General features: G+C 42.1%; 2 long non-coding RNA genes and 1 pseudogene across 2 annotated transcripts; 1 reads left to right on the top strand and 2 right to left on the bottom strand.

Moving 5' to 3' along the window:
• The first annotated feature begins 694 nt into the window (after positions 1-694).
• LOC108406422 (large ribosomal subunit protein eL21-like) lies at positions 695-1,337 on the top strand (annotated as a pseudogene).
• An 886-nt stretch (positions 1,338-2,223) lies between these two features.
• LOC118968132 (uncharacterized) lies at positions 2,224-3,766 on the bottom strand. The gene is made up of 3 exons (XR_005055545.2): positions 3,437-3,766; positions 3,096-3,238; positions 2,224-2,780 (listed from the first exon to the last, which is right to left on the bottom strand). It is a non-coding gene; the product is annotated as an uncharacterized lncRNA (long non-coding RNA).
• A 6,101-nt stretch (positions 3,767-9,867) lies between these two features.
• Positions 9,868-17,732, bottom strand: LOC140849189 (uncharacterized). Its single transcript, XR_012130851.1, has 3 exons — positions 15,196-17,732; positions 14,937-15,052; positions 9,868-14,408 (listed from the first exon to the last, which is right to left on the bottom strand). It is a non-coding gene; the product is annotated as an uncharacterized lncRNA (long non-coding RNA).
• Positions 17,733-27,452: the final 9,720 nt, after the last annotated feature.

The raw sequence follows: 27,452 nt of genomic DNA, 5'->3' as shown, positions 1-27,452 counted from the left end.
GAGGTAGGAGACAGAGCTCAAGAGTTCATGGTTTCAATCGTGGCTGGAAATTAGTCCTGAAGAGGAAGGAGTCAGAAAGTGTGAGCCCCAAATTCTGCACACAAATACCCTGAAACAGTATACGCCTCAACTGAATATGTGTAAGCTGAGAACTCCAAGAAATCTGGTGGAAGCAAGCAGACAGGGGGCTAAACTGCTGACAGATTTCAGCAGCTCCCTATACTTGCAAAGTCTGCCAACTTAGAGGAGTGTAAACCCCTGGAACTTTCTATTGAAAACCAGAAAGGTGAAAACTTAAGTAAACAGGTCCTGACAAAGCCCATGATCAGGGAGAATTGCTGGTTCTCTATCTGCTTTCAGAAGAAAATTCCAGGTGTGATCCTCTTTGGGTTAAATTTCGTTTAGAAGGAAAGCATCTTCCAGAGCCCCTATAATTTATCATCCAGGCAATGATAAGAGGAGAATTGGCTGGCTATAAACTAAGAGAATCAGCAGACCAGAGAACTGGAACCTCAGGAGATTCAGACGTATAAGCATATTAAGACCTTCACATCCATCCTGAATTGTTAAAGAAAGTAAAGCATAGCTATGTGAGATAGAGAATTATGCAGAGAATTGGAATTTATTTTTAAAAGAGTAAATGACTATTTTACTCCTTTCAGCCAGGACCACCATCTTCCAGTAATTCACCAAAATGACCAACACAAAGAGAAAGAATAGAGGAACCCACTATATGTTTCCTAGAGCTTTTAGAAAACACGGAGCTGTTCCTTTGGCCATTTACATGCAAATCTACAAGAAAGGTGACATTGCTGACATCAAGGGAACGGGCACTGCTCAAAAAGGAATGCCCCACAAACGTTTCCATGGCAAAACTGGAAGAGTCCACAGTGCTACCCAGCATGCTGTTGGCATTGTAGACAGACAAAGAGCAAGATTCTTGCAAAGAGAATGAATGTATATACTGAGCATATTAAGCACAACAAGAGCTGAGATAGCTCCCTGAAAAGTGAAGGAAAATGATCAAAAAAGAAGGAAGCCAACCAGAAAGGTACATGGGTTCAGCTGAAGCGCCAGCATGCTCCCCGGAGAGAAGCACGGTTTGTGAGAACCAATGGAAAGGAACCTGAGCTGCTGGAACCCAGTCACTATGAATTCATGGCTTAATAGGCATAAAAAAATAGAAGACGGTGGGACTCTAAAAATATATAAAGTGACTTTTGTAAATAAAAAAATAGTATCTGAAATTAATAATTCATTGCATGGATTTAACAACAGATTAGAAACAGTAGAAAATAGAATTTGTGAACTCACAGACAAGTCATCAAAAAAAATCCAAACTAAAGCACAAAAAGAAACAAAGCAAAGATGGAACAGAGCACCAAGAAATACACAAGAAATGTGATGTCATCAAATAGTTTAACATATGTATAATTGAAATTCCTAGAAGACAAGGAGAAACTAACTGGGGCAAAAACAGTATTTAATGAAATACCAGGAGAGAATTCTTCCAAACTGATTAAGGTATCAAGCTACAGATTCAAGACCCTCAGTTAAGCCAAAGCAGCATAAATACAATTAGATACATCTAAGTAGTGCTAGACCTTTAGATTAAGTTCTATATTTTATTATTACAAATGCAGCTGTTACGGCCATTCTCTTACATACATATTCCTACACAAATATGATGACTTTGCTTGTAGGGTAAAGTCAGAATGATTAATAAAGGGTGCTGGAAAAACTGTCTGGAAGAGTTCCATTTCCAAACTAATTGAGAAAGTAAATACAGACCTCTACCTCTAATTTTTCAGAAATAAAAATTCCCAGATTCATTACAAAGCTATACATTAAAAAATAAATGAATTATAAAAATATTGAAAGGAAATACAACATTCTGATCATGTTTGAAACATAGCTCAGCTGTTCCTTCCTCCCAAAAGTCTCACACTGGCCAAGTCCCAAGGTGACCACAGGTCCTGCAAAAGGCATGGAAAAGGCCTTCTGATTATCAGTGTTCAGTTCATCCTGGTTTCATCCAGTAGCTCTTTGGATGGGACCTGGGCTTATTCTTCCACCCTTTTTGGAAACCATGCACCACCTAAGACTAAAGGTAGGTTAATGCTACCTAAATGCATTAAACGGACCACTAATTGCCAGAATACCTAATGATAAGATACCCAACCATACTGTGAGTGTCAGAGTTTACCTAGGATGACTGCTTTTCATTTTGTCTCTTTCTTTTTATGCAGTAAGGATTAGGACAACAGGAAGCTCCCAAATACCTAAGACGAAATAATTACCCAATCAATACGTCTTCAACTGCTGAATGAAATGTTAAGTAAAATACTTCGGCATAGCAACTGAAATGTGAATTAATAAAAATATTTAATTTGCTTAGACAGTTCATTTCTGTCCCTTCCTTAGCGTCCACTTTACGAAACGCTAGCATGCGATTTGTCAGAATAAGTGACAGAAGTTTGAACTCGCATCAGAAGCAGCTCATATTGTATTTGACATGGGCAGAGTGTGGCCCTTGGGTTCAAACTCCCGTCCCAGCTCTTTCCAGTTGTGTACAACGGGAATGATAATAGTACCTCTGGACAGGGTTTTGTTAGGATTAAACAGATTAACGTAAATGTTTAGAATGGCGCTTCACACGTTGTTTATTCTCAATAAATCCTTGGCTGTAATAATCACAATAAGGGCAAAAAATCAAATAAGACAAGATGAAGCAGTGTGGGTACCGGGTGCTCCTGGGGACTCCGTTGTTCACATACTTTCTGTAAAGGAGCAGATCATAAATATTTTAGGCTTTGCAGGCCATGTATGGTCTCTCTTGCGTATTATTCTCTTTTTTATCTTACAACCCTTTAAAAATATAAAAATCACTTTCAGCTGTGGGCCATACAGAAACAGGCCAGTTCTGGCCCATAGGCCAAGACACCACCTTCAGGATGACATGTCCCAGAAAACAATGATAACTATAATATCCAAACTGGTTAAGATCAGTGTGTGACAAATGTGACTACTCCACACCCTCTACACCCAATCTTGTCTCATCTGCAGGCATATTAGGTTAAACCGTATGAAATTACCAGTTCTGGAGATCAACAAGGTGAGTGTTGGTAATCTTGTGGGGTTTGACCGAACAGAACAGTAGAGGCACGTGAACTGAGACCGATTCCTGCTTGTCTTTTTTGCCCTTTCTGTTGACCTCTGTAAGATGAAAGTAAGTTGTCTGGATGGAAAAAGAAAGCCCATCAAACCGAGTGCTTTGCATAATGAAAACAAAATACATAATAGTTAAGGTTTGGAGGGGGTGCTTTTTTGTTTTGCTTTTTTATTTTTCAGCCAATTATGTTCACAAAGCCTACACACTCCCTCCACTTTGCCTTCCACCTTCCCAGGGTGCTCCCTTTCCTGCTTCAGGACTTACCAGCTCTTGACCTTGTTTCCGTCATCTTTTTCTGGCTTGCTCATGTTTATTTTTTTCTACCCTTAAGGGATCACACAGATTTCCAAGTTGCATGATGGTAAGAATAATGGATTGTTTTTGTGAACAACATGGAAAGGGAGAGAATAGGTGGGCGTTTTGGAAACAACAGGAGCTTGGGGCCCCGGAAGGCTCTCTGTGCCCAAACTTCAACAGCAAGAGCAGCTGGTGTGGGAACAGCTGGCTTTAAAAAATGGACAAAGCCCTATTACATAAAGGGAACCATGGTTTTTGTTTTTTCATGGTTACAAGTGCTCCCTTTGCTGTCAGACAGTATTTGTACTCTCTAGGGGTGGGGCAGGGGGCAACCACTTTGTACTTCCAGGAAAACAGTCCTTAATTTAAACAAAATAACAGTGCAGAGGAAGGAAGGGAGGGAGGGAGGGAGGGAGGGAGGGAGGGAGGCAACCTCAGCGAGATCATCTACGAGTATCCTATTTCTAAAATACTGTGCTCCATTCTCGGAGCATGTTTGTTTCTTAAGTCACCTGACTTATGAGGGGAGGGGGGTGAAGTGAGTGTACATTTTGGCCCAAATTATGTTCACACTCAGTTGGAGAGTAACAGAACTATTATTCCTGTGGCTTTGAGCATCAGATGGCGGGGTGAACTCCTGCATTCGTGTTTGCAGGCCAGGACCTGGTACCTTAAGGTATCTTGAGTAAAGATAATGAATACATGTTCCACAGCAGGGGTTTACTGAAGCTGTGATTACATGCTGTCTACCAGGAATTCAAAACTGTAACTGGAATACATTCCACCCAGATGTCTATTGTCTTTAAACTACTTGCAATGAGCAAATACCTGAGCAGGATAAGTAGAGTGGAAAAAAGTTTCCACTCCAAAGGGACAAGCTCTCAGAGTGAAAGGGACTTCCTTTGCTTTATGTGAAAAAAAATTCCTGGCTCCTCATTCTGCTGTACCCTTTCCACACAGTGTTTAAAGCCACTGCGCTCCCAGAATGGTCACACATTGCTGGCCATTGGTGTCTTGGATACTGTCCTAAGGTGGTAAGCTTGAGTCCCTAAGCACTGCTGGACACTGACACAGGATGCCACACAAACACAGTATGGGCTTTATTCATGCCCAGGGAACAAGTGGACCCTTTTTTAGGAAGATTACATCCTTAAGACTGGCATTTGGTCACACATGGACAATCTTCATTACATGAAAACCCAACTCCTATCACCCTGAGGGGCAACACAGCATTCCATTCCAGAGTCTCAACACAGGTCAGGACAATTCATGCTCTTTTCATACAAAACACAGCAACTCCAAGCAACAAATAACCCATTAACCTAGCCAAAGGATCTGTCTGTGTGGGATCTTTTGGCCGGAACCCCAGGGTCAAGGGAGACTCACATTTTAATTCTCCAGTGGCAACTGTTTCTTGAGATTGATGGAGGGAGTTGGTCACAAATATTTATCCTATTAAATCTTTGGACACTTAATATTAATTAAATCTAAGAGTGGAGAGATGGTTCAAAAAATGAGGACCACCCACAAAAACTCTACAAAGCCCTAACTTTCATTAAGGGTGAAAAAAAACAAAGAACCTGATTATCCATTGCTGAATAGGAACAAAAACTCTCAATATCACTCATTTTAGTCACTGAATACCCTTTGTAGAAAGGGTGGAATTTTTAGCATTTTTCTAGGTCTAGAATGTTCTCTTATTTTTAAGAGCCTATAGCATCCAGGGAAAAACATAGGGACTCACTAGAGGAAAGACAGCTTTCCTTCCTGAAACTGGGCCATGAACTGACCCTGTCAATGGACTATCCATCTTTAGTCTCAAGACTCAGTGTTGCAAGATCCCTGGCAAGCCAAATTCCATGAACCAAATGCCATTCCAGCCAAAATCTCTATCTGCCTAAAAGATGTCTCCATCCTGGACAACCACCCCTTTCACTGGAAAATGATCTGAAGCCTCGAAATTCTATATAGAAAAGCCATCATGATAATTTAAGAGTCCCTTGAGGATTGTTAGAATGAGATTCTGTCGACTAGCAATTGGCATCCAAGTCATAGCTCCAGCCACACATACCTGCAACTGAAATTGAGCAGTCAGTTCCCTATTTGGAAACTGCCTATTTTTCAAGACTACACTAGGCCTTTTCCCAACACAAAGCACAAGGTGTGCAAGTACATTCTAGGATATTCACATGCAAAAGAATGAAATCGGACCCCTTAAACACCATACGGGTCACAATGGATCAAACCTAAATGGAAGAGCTAAAGCTATAAAAGTCAAAGTAACATAGTTATAAATCTTAGTGACCTTGGATTAGGCAATGGTTTTTTACATATGACACAAAAAGCACAAGGTAAAATTAGTAAGGTGGACTTCAAAAGTAAAATTTTTTGTGTGCCAAAGGACACTATCAAGAAAGTAAAAAGATAACCCACAGAATGGGATAAAATGTTTGCAAATCAAACATGAAAGAGTTAAAATATATATATTTAAGAAATTTTGTAACTCAATATAAAAAGATAAATAACCCAATTTTAAGTAGGCAAAGATTTGAATAAACATTTCTCTAAACAAGATCTACAAATGGCCAACAAGCACATAAAAAGATGCACAACATTGTTAGGCATTAGGGAGATACAAATCAAAACCACAAGGAGATATCACTTTATACCCACTAGAATGTCTATGATTTAAAAAAAAAAAACAGAAAACAACAAGTGTTGGTGACAATGTGGAAATGTTAGAACCTATTCAGAATGTTAAATGGTTCAGCACTATGTAAAACAGTTTGGCATTTCCTCAAAATGTAAAGCATAGGATTAGCATATGACCCAGCAATTCTGCTCCTAGAAGTGGAGGATTGAAAATCTATGTTCAAACAAAAACTTGCATACAAACGTTCATAACAGCATTATTCATTATAGCCAAAATGTGCAAACAACCCACATGTCCATCAACTGATGAATCAATAAATAAACATGATATGACTATACAATGGAGTATTATACAGCCATGAAAAGAAATGAACTATGGATACATTACTATCATATGAATGATTCTTGAAAACATTATGCTAAGGGAAAAATTCAAATGCAAAAGTTATACATTGTATGATTCCAATTATATGAAGTGTTCAGAATAGGCAAATCCATGGAGGCAGAAAGTAGATGAGTGGTTGACAGGGGACAGTGGAGGGAGAGGGGAGGGGAAGTCGGAAGTGGCTGCTAACAGGTTCAGGGCTTCCTTTTGGGGTGATGGAATTGTTCTGGAATTAGAGATGATGGTTGCACAACATGATGAATCTACTAAAAGTTACAGAACTGTGTATTTAAAAGTGGTGAGTTTTATATTAGGTGAATTGTATCTTAACTTTTTTATTTTCAAAAACAAAATAAACACAGAACAACAATTGCTCAATAAATCTCTAAATCAAGGGTCACTGTTTGAAATGGACCATAAGTAACATCAGCAGAAAGGACCAGAAAGTCCAGAAACACAAATGGAAAACAAGGGATTTCTTTATAGTAGATGGCACCATTTCAAACTAGTGAAGGAAAAAACAGACTGTCCAATAAATGGTGTTGGAGCAAAGTTCAGCCATCTGGACAAAAAAAAATGAGGCTGATCCACACCTCATACCTATACCAAAATAAACCACATTAAGGATTTCAATATAAATTACAGAATGGCAGAAATTCTAAAAAAATATGTAGTAGTCCACAAATACCTGCATCTATTTGATAATTCTAGGATCAGTGCACAATATCACTTATGTTTACACTCCTCATTCAATAGTTACTTCTGTTGTTGTTATTAAATAAACACTTAGTTTCCTTAGGAACACAGGTGTCTGTGTTGATTTGCGACTGTGTGTTTTTCAGTATGGTGGCAGTTAAGGGACAGAGAGTGGATGAAAACCCACAGTGTCGCTCTAGAAGCAAGTGGCCAGCTGAATACACCCTAACGTGTTCAAGCTGTCTGTGTCTCAGCAGTCTGTTTCTGATCTAATAAACTGGGAGGGATTTTGTCCCCTGGGGAACACTTGGCCGTGTCTGGAAATATTTTTGATTGTCACCATTTGGGGAAGGAAGGTGCTGCGAGCATCTAGGGCATAGAGGTCAGCAACACGGCTACACAGAGCAGCCCCACACCAAAGGATCATTCAGCTCGAATTACCACTAGCGCCACTGTTGAGAAACCCTGGTCTAAAAGAAGATGGCGCTTGGTGTTGTGGACGATAAACCCATTTGCAGGGAGCCATGAGCTCAGATCCCAGGCACTGGAGCTGGAGGTGTCAAAAGTTCTTTCTTTGATGCCTCCTTTCTTTCATTATTATTTAGTGAGAGCTTATTTTGTACTAGGCACTGGGTTAAACCCTTCAGGTGTGGTATTTAACTTAAGCTTTATAAGTGCCATCTTGTATATATTATCCTATTGTATAGGTTTGTTGTTCTTTATTCAAATTGAGGAAATTAAAGCTTGGAAAGCCTAGGTCAATCACCAGAGGTCACTAAGTATTGAACGTCAGAAACTGGACCGGAAGCAAAGCAGTCTGACCCCAGAGTCCGTGTACCTCCGTGTTTACCATCTCCTGAAACCCTGAGCCTGCTCCGTGCATGTTCCTGCTCCTCCAGAGTAAAAGACAAGGCAAGATCACAAACAAGTAATGGGCATTGATTAGGGGACTCAGGGACTGCTACCCACTATTATAGGGCTAAGTATTGGTGAGCAACAGTGAATACGTCTCTGTTAAGCAGCATATTAAGAGCAAGGTTATACTCAGCCTAGCAGGGATGCTGGCTCAGAGCCCGCTGAACATGGTCAGGAGTCCTGCAATGCATGAATGCTCAAGAAGAAAACCTCTCTCTCAGCTGACCGACAAAATCGGGCTCTTATCCTGGAAGGCTCAGGGGGTGAGTCTGTGGCCCTGGGACTATGATGCAATGGGCAAGGATTAAGCCCAGGGAAGCGTGGAGATTCCCCAAAGATCAACAGTTTTCCAAGGCACAGTGTTCCAGCTGTCTCTTACTCTTGTAGGACAGATAAAAGGACCCCCAGACCCTGCCTGGTGGGACCCCTCAAAGGGGGAGCAAGCAGAACAACAGCGTTCTCCCCAGCAAAGACAGTGCAGCCCAGAATGGTAACCCCACTTCTCTTTAGGCATGACTCTGGGCCTGGTGCCTAGTTAAAATGTCATGAGTGTTGGGTGGAGTGAGATCCTCAGGGCTTAGAGCTTGGCTGGTCAGAGCACCTAGCACCCCTGCACCCCTTCTGCAGAAGGAAGATCTCCCTCACTCAGCCGGCTTTCCCCGAAGAGGCAGCTTCCTTGACTATGTTGGCCAAACATAAAGGACAGGGCTCCCAAGGCTGGGAGACACCACCGAGACATGCGGTTGGCTATCTGGGGCACTAAAAACTCTGGGGTATGGTCAGGGCTCACGCTGACCTATATGAGCTACTGTTGTAAGAGAAGATTCTGAGGCCTCACCTAACACCTGCATCTCACTCAAATTATAGGAAGGAAAGACTTCTTTAAGGCTCTTTCCTATTTGCTGGAATTTTGAAAATGTATGTCTAAAAATGAAGAAGAATATCTAGAAAGGCAATCACTGGAGTTTGAGTGGCACCCCTTTGCCTCTAGAGCCAGATGGAACCAAGATCATCCTACGTCTGCGTTTCCCAGGACGATAAACAGGTGTTCTATGGACAAAGGAGTCCAAAGTCCAGATCGGACAACATTGGGTTAAACACCGTAGTGGTGGTTTCTCTACTGCACATTATAAATCTTCCAGAGGGCACATAATAGGGAATCTAATTAATAAAGTGCCAGGGAACACATTTGTAGGAAACATTAGAACATAAAAAGGAATTTCACCTAAAAAGGCTTCTAATGGAAGAGAAAAAAATACGCCACCATTCCTGGTATCAATTTCTGTTACAGTCCTTACTTTTTAGGTTCCTTTCAGCCTAAAATGGACAAACTACTCTAAGGGACTGATACCTTCAATCATGACAAACATTTTTGGGGGTAAGTAAACCACCTTAAGCCATGCTTTCTTTTTCTTCTTCCATCAGTAGAAACGCATTAAAACATGTCAGCACCTTCCTGTATTTGGAACAGGCCTTACAACCTATCTATTCATATGATTTTTCCAGCAAAAAAACACAAGGAAATTTATATGTCCAACCAATGCAAGTAAAAACCCAAATAATTCATTGCATGCTGTAGGAAAAGTAATAGGCTTCGACTGTATACATGTAGGTGATGTAAGTAGTTGTAATAATTGAACAGGTGCCCAAATTAGGGATAAGGAAAATAGTGCAACTAGAGGAGATGAGAAGAGTTTGCTGGAGCTTATTTTAAATGGTACTTGAAACTAAAGTACATTATCTGAGCACACTGTAGATACTTAATAAATAATAAAAGAATAACTGAATAAATTAATGAATAAATGGCCAGGGAGTTTCGTAGTCCATGCAAATCAACAGTATGACTTCTTTTAAAAACCATACACACTGGAGTCTGTTGGTAATGATAAGAGCAATATTCCTGGCATCGCACAGTACTTTTACATGTATTTTCTACTATTTGTTTTGCACAGTTCTTTGAAGGAAGAAGAGAAGGTACAATTATTCCCATGTGGTAGGTTTGATATTTCACCAACTAAACAGTTGCACGGTGCCGGGAGCTGAGCAAGTTTCTAGGGGCGAACAGGGCAGCCTCGGCTGCTCCCTTCACAGAGCACAGTCTAAGGGGAGGCAGATGTCCCACCAATGAGGAATAAATATCAAGTCTCAGGAGGTTACAGTGACTACAAAGTGACCTACGAACCAGGAAACAGAATCCCAAAGGGATTAAGTGGCTTATGCCAGGTCAAATACCAGCTGGCTTGGTTTTTTAAATAAAACCAGAATTCATATCCTCTCACTGGACAGGACACCGTGCAGATTAAGGGAAGCAATCACAGCCACTATTGTGTAGCCCCGTCACACCATTTGGGGCACTACTTCTAAACAGAAACATTGACAAATGAAGGGCTTACAGACAGAGCTGAGAGGATATTGGGAGGTTGCAAGCCATGTCTTTTAGGGAACAGTTAAAAAAAAAAAACTGGGTCTGTTCAGTCTAAGAAAAATAAAATGATTGCCAGGACATGCTCATAGCAGTCAAATATTTGAATGGTTATTTAACCAATTCTTTTTTTTTTTTCCACCAGGACTGTGGAAGAAGCAGCAGATGTTAGACTGAGTTGCTGAAGAACACAAGATCCAGATGCCCCGCAAGGCAGGCGTGTCTATCAAAGGTTCAAATGAAAACGCTCAGCTGGCGGACTGAGACGACAGGCTGGGTGAGGGGGCAGCCATATGCCCTTCGGGGCCCGAGAGCATTGCAGTTCAGCGTCTGAGCCCTGGGTTAAGCAGACGGGGTTCAAAGCAAGCCCCCTGCCAGGACCACCACCACCGATCCGTTGTGTTTCCTTGGACAAGCTACTTAATCTTTTCAAGGGTCAGCTTCCTGGTCGTAGGTTTCAGTGAGACGGGACACGTGACCTGTTCCGCTGTGTCTGGCATGTGAAGCCACGGGTCAAGTTAATTAAATAAATAAATATTCATTGAATGCATGGGTAGTGAATGACTAAAGTTCTCATGAAACAATATGAGGAGTAACAGTCATGGGAGTAGCCAGCTGAAATGAGAGCGTCCCCCGGGGGTCTGCCGATGAGCCGAAAGCTTCGTGAAGGTACTGCGGACCCTCGTGAGGTTAGTCAACAGTCGGCGTTTCCATTATCTGCTACTGAGATCGATCCCTGAGCTGGGGAAGCTCAGACCAAATGTTCTCAAAAACCCTTTCCAATTTTTAAATTCCATGAGAATGAGAATTGTCAAATGGCCCAATTGTAGAAGTCGGGAACTTTCTATTCCTTCAGGGCAGCAAGAAAGGTCAGGGAACTGGAATCAGGAGGCTGTTTCTTTCTAGAAAAGGAATAGAAAGTCCCTCTCCCAATCCCTACCCAAAATTGTTATTTACAACATAAAAGTGCTTTGTTTTGTACCATGTTCTAAAAAGACATGGGAAACTGCTCTAAAATTCCCAGAATGTACATGTGAGATTTCTTTAGGCTGTTTTTCCCCCAAGCCCTCCCAAAGAAATACACCCAAGGACTGCAAGAAGCTTCGGGATATGAATTGTGGTCTTTTACAACATTTGGTCTCCTTCCAGCTCTGCTTTGGATCTTTGACCTCTGTGGGAAACAGAAACGCCTTGTTTCTACGGAGATGCAGACATAGGTTTTCAGACTGTGCCATCTCCTGGTCAGATATGGAAACCAACACAGCCGGTTCCTGGCTCACGCTTAGCATGGCACCAAGTCTGTGGGCCCTCAGGGAAGCTGGACAGGAAATGTCTTCCTCCCCAGAATTTAATCCAGGCTTCTTGGAAGATGACGGCTTGAACTGCATTCCAATCAAACCTTGGGACAATTTCAGAAGTTCAGCGCTTGTTTGCTTGGAGGCCCATGTTCCCACTGAGGAGCAACTAATCACCAAACTCTGATGTGGGTTCAGCCTCTGGAAAGGGGAATTGAGTTGGGACCTTTCCAGAATGCTGTGAACTGCCAACTTTATCAGATGCTTAAGCCATTTGGTTTTTAGGTGTCTGAACACACTCAGAGCTACTGCTGTGACTCTGGTAAGGACAGATGGAGAGAAAGAAAGAGAGAACAAGGATCCAGGATCTGAAATCCCCAGTCTATGATTATGAATGAAGGTTGACCCAGGACACAGGCAAAGGAGCCATTCTAGAGAAACCCTTTCATTCATCCCCACAAGCTTTGGCTCCAGACCCTTGTGTGGAACCCTCACTACCCATGAGCCACCAAGCATCCATTTGTGCCTCTGCCCTGAGCCCAGAAGACAGAAGACTGAGCAACTGCCTTGAACCCACATCTTAACCTAAGCCAATACCTGAGTGGAAAGAAGAATCAAGGGAAAATGAACCCAGGGTCAAGTGTCCCTGGGTCACAAGGAAATAGCAGTTTCTGCCTAAAGCTCATTAAAAAAAAATCTAGATTAAATTATCCATTCCAACCTTCCCAGGGTGGAAAGTAGAGGAGAAAGAAGGGCAGGCTTGTCAAGAGGGAGACAGTGCTGTGTCCATCAGGTCCTTCTATTTCATGGAAGCCCAAATGCTCCGGAGGCGAGCCGAGATTCTGAGTCCTGGGATTCCATGTGAAGGGCGTCAATCTCTGCACCTTCAGTCCAGTCTGGGACCCTGCGGGGACCGAAAGCCTCTGTCAGCACCCCTCTTGATGAAAGAGCTAAGGAGGGAAGGACGCTGCGACACTCTCTGTTCTTCCCTGGGACCAGCAGCGTTCACCAGAACGGAGGTCACCAGCGCCTTCTGAATCTGAAGTAGGTGGGGCTTGAAAGGCACCCTGTCTCTGATAGCTGAAACCTCACAAGCTGGTAGACAAGAGCGACAGCAAACACACATTTCCAAACATGACTACGATTTTTTGAGGAAAACAAGTATTTCAGAAAACAGTAGTACGAACTAGTTATTCTCTGTGAAATGCACCACTATAGATGTTTTTACAAAGAGCATATGAAAGCATACATAGGCCTAAATATGTATCTGATTTGTCATAAGAAAGACTCTCGGACTCTGTTTACTTCTTAGCTAAATTTTATATGAAAACCTCAGTTGATCATTTTTTTCAGGAATGGAGAACTACTAGGAGAACCTGGTTTTAAGGTACAGGTTGAAGTAATTCAGCATTTCCCAAAGTGTGTTCCTTGGGACACAAGATGCTGGGAAATACGTGTGTCTATACTCAGAAAAGCTGGAATACTCTGCATTGTATCTGCTTCCAGGAGATTCACAATGCGCATGAGTTAATGGAGTACATGAGAAGTTTGGGTTAAGGAAAATTTTTAACAGATGAAGTTTGCATAACATCAAATTTGCCAACTTTATTAGCCAAGAAATACTTAATGTAGAGAAATAGCTAACAAGATCTCAAGGAACCGGCCCTAAGGAACAAACCGTAGGCAGCTTTGCTCACAAAACAAGCAGGTATGTGAGGTTTTCATTGCTGATGATTTCCCAGAACCAGGAGAGACAGGCCTCCACACAGGGACCTCCACACACACCGTTGCTAGGGAACGATGAAAGCAACTGACTTAAAAGCCGGGAGCAAAGACTGAACCAACAGGTTCTCAAGTTGCTGAGAACCCGTCTATGTCATTCCACTAAGCTTTGCTTAAAACAACTGTCTGAGTTCTAAGAAATGACAGCACAGCTCATAGCTATGACAACAACATCAGCTTCTCCATAAACAATTTAAGAAGTGAATCAACCAAGTGGTTGGAGTCTGTCGTGAATGTTGTCATACTGTGTCTCCTCTGAACTTTGTAGAATTCTTGATGTGTATATAATCACTCTTCCAAAAAGAACTGGATCTCTATTTCTGCTCCGCAACATGAGAGTGCATGGACGGAGTAGCTTGTAGAGGTCCCTCCAGCCTTAACAGTTCATAACACTAAGGAACAGCAAAAAAAAGAAAGAAAAAAGAAAACAATCCATCACGTTTTCCTTTTTGCTGCCTATCCTAGAATTTTAAATTTGTAAGGAACCTTTTTGTATGTTTTCCATACTAGATGTAAGTATTTTTTACTTCTGGGTTACTATCATAGGATATTGTGTTTGCTGGTTTGGGATGAGTGGGAGGGAGAAGTGTGTTCCATAATCATTGTTTGGGGACTTGCAAATAGGTTTCTTTGGCTGAAACTTGAGGGTTAAGCAAATCTCCCTGAAGGAAAGCAATCTGTTTTGCCTCTCAAGAATAGTAAGTCATAAACTGGCCACATTTCACCTTCCACTTGACCTTCATCTCCCACAAAGAATTCCTCTGCAAGGATTTGGTTCCCTTTATTTTGCTACTGCAAGCAAAAAAAGAAAAAAAAAGAGTATTAAGTTCCATGCAGTGAAAACCTACTCTCGTACTTTGGTTTCACGAACAGAGTCTTTATTCTCATGCAAGGATGGTGGACCTGATTTTTCCAGTCCTTTTCCACTATGCAATGGAAAAATCTATATACAATCCAGGAGGTGTCCATGATCGTTTCTGCTGTGCCGACCCAAAGCGCAGGGGATTCTGGATCAAAAATTGCTACTGCCATGCAGCATGACAAAGTGAGAAATGTGTGTGTGTGTGTGTGTGTGTGTGTGTGTGTGTGTGTGTGTGTGTGTGTTGGGCACTGCTAAAAAGGCCAAGAAGAAACCCAAAGACCTTATCTGGACTCCCTGTGAGCAAGACTCATCACCATCTGTAACTCAGTAAGTCTTGTACTGTTACATATTTTTAAGACACTGTTGGACTTCTCCAAAGAAGGTCCTGTCAATCTGATCAAACCCCACCTGTCTCCAGAGACCTGAAGGGTAGACATGTTCATTTAGCTGATGATTACCTTGCTATCACTTGTTTTCATCTGCTATGATTCAGGTGCAGAGAAAAGCCCTGGAAAAGTTAGACCTGAGTCATTTACAGGGCTGGGAGGCACAGTTTACTTTTCTCTTTAGGATCCTGAAAACAAAAAACAAAACAAAACAAAACCCAGGATCAGAAAGCAGAGGGGATGCTCTAGGGGGATTCCCACAAGTAAATGTGCCACTTAATTCCCCTTGAATCCAACTCTCCAAGACTTCCAGAAGGCTTTACCCACTTACCTGGGGCTCTAGGTGCTGGGATCACCTGGGTTCCTCTTCAACAAGGTACAGACACACCTGGGAGATATTGTGAGTTTGGTTCCAGACCACTTTTAGGCAGTGAATATCCCAATAAAGTGAGTCAAACAATTTTTTTTGGTTTCCCAGTGCAATTAAAGTTATGATACCATAGTCCATTAAGTGTGCAATGGCATCATGTCTAAAAGAGCAATGTGCCTGCCTTAATTAAAAAATACTTCATTGCCAAAAGAATGTTCACCAAAAAGGAGCTTTCAGCAGTCATAATCACTACTTGCAGAGGACTGTAACAAATATAATGATAATGACAAAGTTTGAAACACTGAGAAATACCAAAATGTAGTTCACAGATGCAAAGAGATCAAAGGCTGTTGGAAAAATGGTGCCAACAGACTTGCTCGAGGCAGGGTGGCCACAAGCCTTCAGTTTGTAAAAAAAAAAAAAAAACAGCACCTGCAAAGCCCCACAGAATGGAGAGCAATAAAACGGGGTGTGCCTGTGTTCTCCTTCAGACTTCAAATCTAACCCTTTGTGGGCATCGAGTATGGTGCAGGCACCCTACGGAGGGTAAGAGAACTCTCATCCAGGAATGAGTCGGCACAATACTTCACCCAAAATAGAGATTGTGGTCATTGTCTGGCTTCTTGAGAATTTGAATTCCCAGCTCTCACTATGCAAATCCTCCCACTTTTCACAAGGTTCCATCTTTTCTCATCTTTCTCCCGCTTTCATTCTTTCTTACTATGCAACTCTTTCTTAACTCTAGGCCAAGGAAGCTAAAGGAACACATCATAGCAATTACCACTCATGTCATCAATGACTTCTCCTTTCCAGGGGATGTTTGTAGTCATTTGTGAGCCCGAAAGGCTTTCTCAATTTCTGCCCTCCTTGGATGTAGTTACTTTGCCTTGGTGATATGTTTGAAATATTAAAAATATTTTAGGCAAGGAGAAATATTGCCCTCTGCAGGGCATATATGAATCTCCCAGTTTCATAGGCTGTCATTCAAGTATAGCACATTCTCTTTTTTTTATAGATTGTTCACTCTTTTCTTCTTCTACTTTGAAGTTAATACAGCCGGTGACAATCTTGTTGATGAGAGTGACTTCTGCACACATTTATTGTTCAAGTGGAAAAGGAGAGACAATGCCAAGAAAAATTTTAAAGTTCCTTTCTTTTTGCAAAAATTACTGATCCAACAGTTTCCAGAATCCAGTGGGTTCCTCAATGTTATGGGGGAGACATGAGAATCTCTGTTATCCAGCTGTCTTATCCCTCTATACCTATTTTTTTTTTTTTTCAGGGAAAGATTAAGTTTTAGATCTATTAGCAGAAGAGACAGACTAAACCATCTGGCCACATATCAACAGCAAGATTGATCCACTGGTTGATAATTACTGTGTTTTTTCCAAACAGAAGGTTTTCCTTCACCTGCCAGGTTTCTTTAGCTGTCTGTCCCCTACTAAACCATGACAGCCCCTCGCCTCAGGTTTCGACCTCACCTTCCTCCCAGAGAACACAGCACTTCATTTTCTCTTCCTGTCAGGTGGGAGCCTCTTCAACATGTCCTTCTCTTCCTTACTCCTTCCTTGCCTGTAGCAACGATCTACAAAGCCTGCGGGTAGAAAGCCCAGGAGCCGATAAAGGCAAATGCTTAGAAAGGCATCCAAATGGGGTCCGCAGTACTCACATACAACTCAAGGTGGCGCTCTTCCTCTACTCAGAAGAGCCAGGCTTCACTGTCGAAGGCCACGCCTCATCGGCCTTTTTCCTCAGATTTCAAGACAACCCAGTGACTCAGCAATGGAAAAGAGGAATCATAAAATTTGGACAAAGGACACGGGCTCTATACCCTATACACACAAGCTTGCCATCACCACCGGCAGAAAACAATCGCTTCTGGGCTGTGTCCTTTCTTGGGGGTCCCATCTCTCTGGTAGCATTTAGTGCACTCTAAGCAAATAACCACTTGGGCAGTCCCATAAAACCCGCAATCCTAGAAAAACCCCTGGGCTAACACGGGAGGATACCACGCTACTTGAAGGCTGGCCATTTTGCTCCCACTGGGAACAGTGGAAGAGGGGCCACCTGCTTGCCCATTGTTCTAGGTATGCAGGGTTTTTTCGAGACTTCAGGATTGTCTTTTGGGGTTGTGAGCCACTGTAGCCCAGGGGTGCAGCACAAGTGCCTGCACGTTTACACACCCAGGGCATGACTCACCCTGATCCCAATAAGCCAGGGGCCCGCGGTCCTGGCGGGACGGACTCTGTGCCTGCTATGCAAGACCGCGTCCTGACATTAGACCGGGGCGGACTTGACCACAGAGCTCAGAACATTTGAACAGCCTGGGCTTGTTGAATCCTTGTCCTGTTTTGTAGGAAAAGTTTGAGATGCCTTTACTTCCTGCATTTCTGCTTTGTGTACGGGGAAACAGAACTAGATATGGCAAGTGGCCCTGGGAGGGTCACCCAGTGATTCAGAATTAGAATCACGGACACTTGACCTTCAGTCAGAGGCGCTGACTTTTCTCAATCTCTGCAGCAAAAACTCCACTGCTGCCCTGCGCCCACCGCCCCTGATCCTTTCCTTGTGCATATGGCCTTTGTTTGGCTCTTTTTTAGAATTTACATATTCACGTTAAGTATACAAATCCATGTGTGTGTTTCTGCAGTTTTAAAGCAATGCATCAGTGGTGTTTTGTTTCTGGTATGACCCAGAACGAAGTAGAAACAACACCTGCTGTTCACATAAGAACCTGACTTTTAAAATATACACACAGACTCCCTCTTCCGGAGAGCAGATGAGAAGCCCTGAGAGATCCTGTAAAATAGAAGCAGTTTAATTCTATTTAACCACTCATTTTCCAAACTCACATGAACCTAGATGACTTTTCTACAGACTCCTTCCTTAACAGGACTAGAATAACCTTCCTGGGATTGCCCTTCTGGGAATTTGAAAGACAGCTGGAGTCTCTTTGTAGCATAGGGTTGCGTGTACAGGTGGTGACCCCGGTTGAGATTCACCTTGCTATCGGAGGAATCCCAGAGCTCATAGAACCAGTGTTCTTAGAGTGACTTGGATTTTTGGTCTCCCAGAGCATCCTGATGGTGGACAAAAGCCGAGTCCCGTGGCAATTCTCCAAGCCTGAGGTTACAAAGCAGAGACTAGATACACTAGTACTCGGGTGAGCCAGGGCCGTCCCTTCATCACACAGGCATCTTGGCCTGTGGCCACACTGCATCCCCTATGGGCACCCATGGGGTACTCCCATTCTCAGCCCTTCGGAGGTGTCCTTCAACCATCCTCAGTGCCTTAAAAAGACAAACTGAAAGACCGCTTGATTACCAGGATTTTCTTTAAAAACTGCTCAGTTCTTCATGTCCCCCCAGACCAAAGCTATCACCCAGCCCTTTTCTCTACAGTGATGAAGGCCTAACTCTCTCCTAGAAACACACTCTTCATCCCTTTATTTGTCCAGAAGAGTGAGCAGCCTTGCACCATAGCTGAATTCTCTACACTGCCCCCGGTATAGCAGACACAGAGCCCAGGCCTCCTTGCTGTCAAAACTGAGCCCCTACAGGCTGCACCGCACTGGCCGATGAGTACGATGTAGTCACAGGAGCTGGGAGGAAGGACACACTTAGTCTAGAGTCTTCTGGGACCAAAGACCTGGTAGCAAGGCGAGTGTTTGTTTTCAGACTCTATAGAAGTGTCCTGGGTCATCTCAAAGCACCATGTTCACTTAGAAGGAATAAAACTGCTGAGCAAGTGCAATCATCTCATGTGGCTGCTCTTGTCTCTGGCTTCTTGATGAGCTTTCCTAAGACTTGTCTTCACTTGTGGCTCCTGCAGGCCTTTGTATCAGGATAATAACCTTAGTTCTTCTGCAAACAAATCCAAGTGCTGAGCCTGAAAGGACAAGGGGACCAACCAGTCAGAATCAGCCCCTTTCCTGGTAGAAACCTGATGGACTCACCGTCTAGGAAACTCCAGCTATCCCAAGGTTGCATAAGTGGGCCCTGCTTTCACTACTTCTTCTTGTCCATGAAAGATGCCTGGTCCTCTTTCCATGGGAACAGAGAATAAGATGGGTTTTGTTTTTTGTTTTTGTTTGTCCTCTTCCCTTAGCAGAGAGAACCCCGCACCTCCCCCCTTTGGGGCTGGTGTCTTAGCAAGCCACCTGGAGATGCACAGCTATTCCTACCAGCTGCAGAAACCCCGGGGACAGAGCAAGTGCCAGAATTCCCAGGCTCTCGGCTCACTGTCCTGACGCACCCTCACAGCACCAGTGCTGTCTGATCGGTTTTGAAAGCATGGCTCTAGGGCAGAAGAGGTCTTCGCTCAGTTTCTTAACCATGTTGTATATTCAAATGTCCTTAAAGAGAGACAAGAGGGTTTGAAAATGACATCCAGCCAACAGGACGTTTTAAAGTGGGTGAAGGATATGGGATTTTTAAAAAATCACAATTGCTAATGATTTTTTAAAAAAGAAACCTGCATAATAGTTCATCGTTGATCAAGGTTTTGCTCTGCTCTAGGCACTATGCTAAGTGCCTTACATGGATGTTCTCATGAAGTCCTCTCACAAGCTCCGTGAGAGGGTGCAATTATTAGCCCCAGTTGAAACAGAGAAAGAGCAGAGGTGGGGTGGGACTAAGTTGCTCACACAAGGACACATAGTAAGGTGTTGGTCCATCTTCATTTCTTAAGAAACTGCATTCTGGGTAAAGCGAGGTTTCTAAAACTATGAGTAGGAAAAAAAAACTGTCATTCCAGCCCCTCTTGGATTGCCCTTGTGATGGAAGGGTGTTGCGGGCTGCTGAACAGTGCCATCGCAGCGGTTTTGCGTTGCATGGTGTTTGCTGGTTGAGCAATGTTGCTTCAAAAACAAGCATTCCTGAGCCATGGATTGACGTGATCAACCTGTTATGAAAGTGAATAGATGGCCTGAGTGGTTTTACGGGAGTTCCTCGTCTCATCTCTCAGGTTGGTACGCATCTTCTGCTGTAGCATTAGAGTTCTAACCAGAAGCAGAACACCGAAGCTCAGAAGCCTTCCGTTCCTCCTCAAGTGACTTAGGCCGTCCTCACGGTGTGGCTTGGTTCCCTCATTTGAGGGATAGACGCAGTGAATTCCCAGAAACCAGAGTGCTTATAGTCATGCTGATTCCAAAATAGAGAGTCAATGTTATCATATGCCCCGTTCACATACACCCCCCACCCCCTCCCCAAGCAAAACCCTCTGCCCTGCGTTTGCCTGCTGACGACCACTGACTGGATTTAAGAGTTAAACTACACTTGGCATGGTGAGCATCTAATAATGTACATACTTGATGAATCACATGGTGAGCATCTAATAATGTACATACTTGACAAATCATTGCATACAAAGGGTATTCCAATAAAAAATTAATTATTAAAAAAAATTTAACTGCAAAAACAAAGAATTAAGAATCTTTGAGTTTAGGTACTGCCTGGGCCATTTAAAGTGATGATGGAAAACAAACAAGTGTCTCTGGAAAAGAATATGCCTTCCCCTTCCTCAGACACTAGAAATGACACTATTGACAGAGATCCCGCAGTTAATGAACTTGGCAATTAAAAAAATAATCCTACGTGCCAGAAATGCAGCATTTAAACTCATTGGCCAGTGCGTTGCAGCCCATAGGGGCTCAGATTTGACAGCAAGGAGGCCTGGCTCCATTTCTTCGCGTGCTGTTACCTGGGAGGGTAACATTCGAGAAGTTACTGAACAGTCCTAACCTACTGCGCAAGGCTATAGAGAAGCGTACAGGTACATGTCTGGTGAATGTTGCACTTTGCTGTCATTATTATACTTATTAATTAGCATTTGAGATATGATGACCTTCCCTGCTATCAGGTGGACTCAGAGCTCTCTCCCAGTTGATGGCCTCACTTTATTTTTCTCTAAATAGAAGCACTCAAACAAGAGCTATCTCATCATTCCAATTGTCCCCCCAACCTGGTCTCCCTAAGGCTACCCTTGTTCCCTGAGGCCCATTCTCGGACCAAAAACTGGAAAGGGTCTTCCAAAGCCTCCATCAGATCAAGTTTCTCTCCTGCTTGAATCCTCCAGTGACTCCCCTTCACTCTTAGTGTAAAATCCATGCTCCTCTCCATCTACAAGGGTCTTCACCCCAAGATCTTTCCAAGCTCTGACCCCTTCTCCTCTGGCCCACTCGCTCTCTCTCTCTCACTGGCTTGCCATGTTCCAAACCTGCTAACCCTCAGCAGTTCCTTGGACAAACCAGCTTCCCAGACATTCTCGCTTGCTCCTTCCTCAAATATCTGCATAGGTGGCTCTCTGTCAGTTATCACCTACCTAAAATGTGTCCCCCTATTTCTGTCCTACTGCCTACTGCCTATATTCTTCAAGCTCTTATCACTACCTGAAAGTATAGAATTTCTTCACTGGTTTGCTTTTTTATTGTCTCCCCCACAATTCTGCCATAAAAATGTTTTCCAAGTATCTACACTAATGGCTTCTTGTAAGTACTGGATAAATATTTGTTGAAATGGATGAATAGATGGATGATTCCAAAGCCTAGTTGTACGTGCAATTGCATGTGTGTGTTTCCATTTTTTTACTATTCTGGAAAATTGACACTTTTGCTCTACAACATTAGGATGGTTAATTGAGAGATGATGCCGCAGCTTTCTCTACATAGGGACTTTTAACAAAGTTTATTGACTGTCCATCTAAAGAGAAAATAAGCATTTCTTCCTTTGAGGAGTTAAGTACCAGAAACCATTAGAATTAGGGAGTATCTGTAATAAAGACAAACAGAGTCAGAAATAAACAGATGTAACTTTTGAATAGAACAAACTAGAACCAGAGCTAATGGGATAGAGGAAGCAGAGAAGCAACCCTTAATGCAGATAAGGCCACCACGATCTCTGTTGGAGAAGAGATTTCATCTTCCGCCATGGTCCAAAACACGAGTTCTCTATCTCACTCCTCTGGCCACTCTAGCCCAGCTTCTTCTGTGTTTCAGCTTAAATCGATGTTCTCGCCACATACCCACTCACGTGTGCCCACAATCAGGGTGTCAGCCTCAGATTCCTTCCTTGACGTCATGAACGTTTCTTAGATTCAACTGATCTCTGAGTTAAGTAGGTGTGATTCCCCTCATCTCTGCTGTCCTAGAACCATCACAGCCTCCCATTTTCTAATCCATCCTCCAGGTTGCTTCTCAAGGAATCCTTCCAAATAGCAAATCTGATTAGACAATTTCCATGCTTAAAAATGCTGTAAGGGATAAAGTCCAAATTCTACCACGTGGTTTTTAAGAGCTTTCTGCATATCGTCCAGCTTCAGTATCTGCTCCACATTCTCACTTCTACCACCAGGTCGCACATGCATGTGCTTCTCTCTCCTCTCTCTCGAACTTTCTTATTGCCCAGCCTTACCTAACTACTTGAGCTCCCTAAGCACATCTTGTTCTTTCTAATCATCCTTTGGCACATCTTGTTCCCTCCATTTGTTTACTCAGTTCTAACGTCTCTACATTCCTAGAAGCTCTGAAGTTTTCTCTGATTATAAGCAAGTTTCATGGCTGTGTCTGCCTTTCTTTCATAAACCCTATCACGTTACATTTTAATTATTTTGTTTACATGTGTGGGTAAAATTGTAATATTTGCAGAATATCTAGCCTGGCTTTAGAGCACCTGCATATCAACAGGTGTTCCTCAGGGGTGGAGAAAGTTCATCTCCATATCAATGGGTAATTACCTGGGCAAGGAGGGTTTACCTGAACCTGAGAGGTGAGGGGGAGGGTTGGTTTTGCTTCTGCCCAAGCAGGAAAAAGAGACGGCCTTGGACTGCAGTTTGTAAGCAATAAATGGATTTTAAACTCTATTTCTCCCTTTGACTGATTTCATTTTAGAGGTATTTTGCCCCGGGATTTCCTTTCCCTGCAGTTACAACATGTCTGTTTTCCTAGCTACACTGAGTGTTTCTTGAGGGAAGGGCTTATGTATCATTTACATTCACAGTCCCCAGTGGGACTGTTAAGTCCTCAATAAATATTTATTAAATGTTACAGACAAGGATAAAAATCCATTCTGGATTCATGCCTCCTACAACTGCCAGAGACAAGCAGTTGCCTTCCTTCATGGGTAGGTAAGATCAGCATTAGGCTGTTTCTAAAACCATTATCCCCATTCAGCACATATATCTCAGCCATCAAATTAAAAGGATTGTTACAGGAATGAGTCGCAGCCAACCCACTACTGTATATTTAATGTTTAGGGTATTGTGGGTACATAAGCCTGTTAGGAGCGAGTTAGAATCTTCAGATAAAAGACTGAGGCCACTAGCACAGGGGCAGAGAAGAGCACCCCAGTCTGCATAAGGATGACTGACATTTGTGAGACGATATGCTATCCACGCAGTACAGAAGCCATTGGAAATGACAGAGTTTCTTTTTTTTCCTAGGTGATGAAGGTTGAGACATTCTTTCTCTTATATATGCCTACAGACTATAATGCTAAAGGAGTCCTATACCTCACTGGGTCACCTCTGGGGCATGGAAACTGTCCCCTTCTGCATGTCCAGCAGCTTTCCTGCTTCTTCTGGTCCCCTGTACTGTGTCAGTCTGCACAAGTTCATCCGAGGTCCAATCTGCGCCAAGACCCCCCCGCCCCCCCGCACCGTGTGAGTCTTGTCTAACCACAGTTACCACCACATTAGGCACTTTGATGGAAACTTCCTAGGGTTTAGGGCCATGATGATGGGCCGTGCAGGGGATACAGCAAGGGTAGATTTAGTCCCCAGCCTGCTCCCCAGGGACACCGGCCATTACTGACCAAAGTGGCAGAACTAAGGAAGTGTGAGGTGACAGAGAAGGGAACAACCCCCTGAGTTCAGGGGTGCCTGGATGCAGGCAATCTGCAGTGTGTATCTGCTCTGTAAACACTTAAGCCACTTGTGATTCTCTTCTTAGCTAAGCTTTTATCTAAAGGGTTTAAACTATAGTCCCTGGAAGCATAAGTGGCTTAAACACTTCTTCAGTTGTGATTCCTAAATAGAAAATATTATCGCATGGCAGGACTGAGTGCCATGGAACGGAGAAAAGGAAACCCAAGTACAGCCAGTGTCTCAAAGAGTCTATTCTGAGAAGGATGGCAAAAAGATGCTTTTGAGTACACAATTACACTTTATAGCATAATTGCTTCTTGAATGTTGGAAACTCACCCTCTCATATCCGGAAGTGAATTTTTTTCATGCTGAGAGGGTCAAAGGGCAGCCTGGGGAACTGGCCCCTCCAGCTCCCACCACACTTCTAGGAGACACTCTAATCTACCAGCCCTTCCCAACAGCAGTCCTGCCCGGAATTATGCTCTAACGCCCTAAAGCATCTATTGTATGTAACAAATTAACCTCTCCTTTGCATCTAGCATGGGCCTAACCATCCTACCCTTAGGAGAAATGAGAAAATCATAATGGAAGGCTTTTCCTGTAGGGATTAATGCTTTCATGGAACCACGTGCAAAAAGTCTGCATGTAGCAAACTAGATTTTGTTTGAACAAGCACAGATTCTTTTTTTCTTTATATGGCTTTTTTTTTTATTAGGTTTTTTTTAATAGAAGTATAGTTGATATACAATGTTACATTGGCTTCAAGTATACAACATAGTGATTCAAGTTACACACATTATTAAATGCTCACCCCCACTAGTGCAGTTACTCTCTGTCAACATAGAAAGATGTTAGCGATTGGCTACATTCTCTATGCTGTACTTTAAGCCATCCAGTTTTTGGTAATTTGTAATGGCATACCTAGGAAACTAACCCAGTAGGATTTCTATAGTTTTCTATGTAAGGGTATTCAAATCTTGGTTAAATATATTCTAGATTTCTTTTATGTTTTTAATGCAAGCATAAAAATGTCCTTTTTAAAATTTTACTTCCTAATTGACTGTTGGTACTATATGGAAATACAGTGAACTTTTTCTCTTCTGTTCTTTCAATAACCTTTCTATATTTGCTTATTAAATTGCTTACTTGTAGAATCTTCTGAATTTTCTACATATTCAATTATTTTTTATATATAAATATATGTATATATATACATATATATACATATGCTTCTTCAAATAATAATGGTTTTATTTATTCTTTACCAATTTTTATTGGGTTTTTTTCATTGCTTTATTACAGTGACCTCCTACAGACTATTCAATAGAAGTGGTAATGGTAAGAGTCCTGTCTGATTCCTAGTCTCAGGGGGAAATTTTCAATAAGTCATTATCAAGTAGAATGTTTAATGTACATTCGTAGGCAGCCATTGTCAGTTCCTTTTGTTTCCTAGTTTGTAAACAGTTCTCATCATGAATTAGGCTTTAAATTTTATCAAATATTTTTTCTGCATCAATTCAGATGACCATATGTTCTTTTTTATTCTGTTAACATGGTGAGTTATATTATTTGACTAGCAATAGTTAAAACAAACTTGTATTCCTGGATACAAATGTGCATATGTTATCCTTAGCACCCCTGGATTTGATTTGCCAATATTTTTGTTTCAATCGTTTACATCTGTTTGCAAAAGAGATTTCATTTCTTGTGATGTTTTAGTCAAGTTTTAGTATCACGGTTTCATAAATGAAAGATGATAAATCAACTCAGATTTTTAAAATATAAAGTGTTTCCTTTTGTACTTTTCTGAAAGAGGGTGTGTAGAATTGGTGGTTAATTCTTCTTTAGACCTTTGGTACTAATCTCCAACAAAGTCATCTATGAGTAAAGATTTCTTTTCATGGAGATTTTAAACTACAAATTCAATTTCTCTAAAAGTTATAGAGCTATTCAAATTATCTCTTTCATGCTTTGTGATAGTTTGTACCTTTAGAGAAATTTCACATCAGTTGTCAAATTTATGTGTATAAAGTTGGTTATAATATTCTCTTATCTTGTCAGTGTCATCAGAGTCTGCAGTGATATCTCCTGTTTAATTTTTACTATCTGTGACTGGTGGTTTTTAAATCACTCTTTTTGTCTCTGTAAATCTTGACAGAGATTTGTCAATTTTATTGATTTTTCCAAAGAACCAGATTTGTGTTTCACTTATTTTCACCTATTTTCAAATCATGGTTTTTTTAAACCAGTCCGCCAGTCCCTTTAGGGAGGTCTGCTGGTGACAAATTCTCTTAATTTTCCGTCATATGAAAATGTCTTGGTTTTCCTTTCATTCCTGAAGGATATTTTCACTAGAGATAGAAATGTGGGGTTTACAGCTTTTTTCTTTCCACACATGATAAATATGATGCCATTTCCTCTGGTTGTCAATAGGAAGTCATAGTTAAGGCATTGTATCTTTCTTGCTATATTCAAGATTTTTTTCTTTGTCTTTAGTTATTCTGGAGTCTGACTGTTATGCGTGATAGAATCCGGACCTGAGTATCACCTTCCGAATAAGCCCACCCACCATCTCAGAGTGACCTACGTGTCATCTTCCCTAGGCTACAAGCATTCTCCAGAGGACACATCAGCAAGCCACAAGCCCACCTTTCCTCTGACCCCTCCCCTCAAAACCCTGGCCACAAAAAGCCTCTTGACCTATTAGAGACTCTCTTTCCTTTGTTCTGCTGGCCAGGACAGGGGGGTCCCTCTCAGGTTCAGCAATAAACCTGCTTGGACTGTTGAGTTCGCATCCCCTCTCTTCTTTCAAGGCATCTTGGCCTGGATTTCTTTGGGTGGTGGGCTGGACATAGGACATAGCTGCCCACAGGACATAGCTTGCCAATTCCTGCCTACATGATTAATGTTACATGAAAATTCAAGCCCAGTATCACCAGATTTTCTGATTAAAAAAAAAACAAAACAGGAAATATAAAGTGTTTTTGAATTTGAAATAGCCTGATTTTGTTTAAGTCTGTCAATAAATTCTAATTTTTTTTTTCCACTGAAGTACTGGATTTAAACAAAAACAGAAAAAGAATCCCCCTGGCCCCACGGACCATGGAACATATTTGTTAGATCGTAAATGTGGTTCTCTTTAAAGACCATAAAGTACCCTTGTGCTTGATGCTTTTTCCCTGCCTCTAACTTTGTCTGACACCAAGGTAAAGATTCATACTTCCTTTTAACTTACATTTGCCTGGCACGCCCTTTCCCCCATTCTTTACGCTCAATCTCTTGAACCACTTTGTTTTAACATATCTCATTTCTCAGCTTATAGTTGGGTTTTGCTTTGTAATCCAGTCATATTTTTCAAA

This window comes from Manis javanica, chromosome 4 (assembly GCF_040802235.1).
Source record: "Manis javanica isolate MJ-LG chromosome 4, MJ_LKY, whole genome shotgun sequence".
Taxonomy (NCBI): Eukaryota; Metazoa; Chordata; class Mammalia; order Pholidota; family Manidae; genus Manis; species Manis javanica.
The sequence above is the reverse complement of the archived record's forward strand: the minus strand, read 5'-3'. Positions and strand labels throughout refer to the sequence as shown.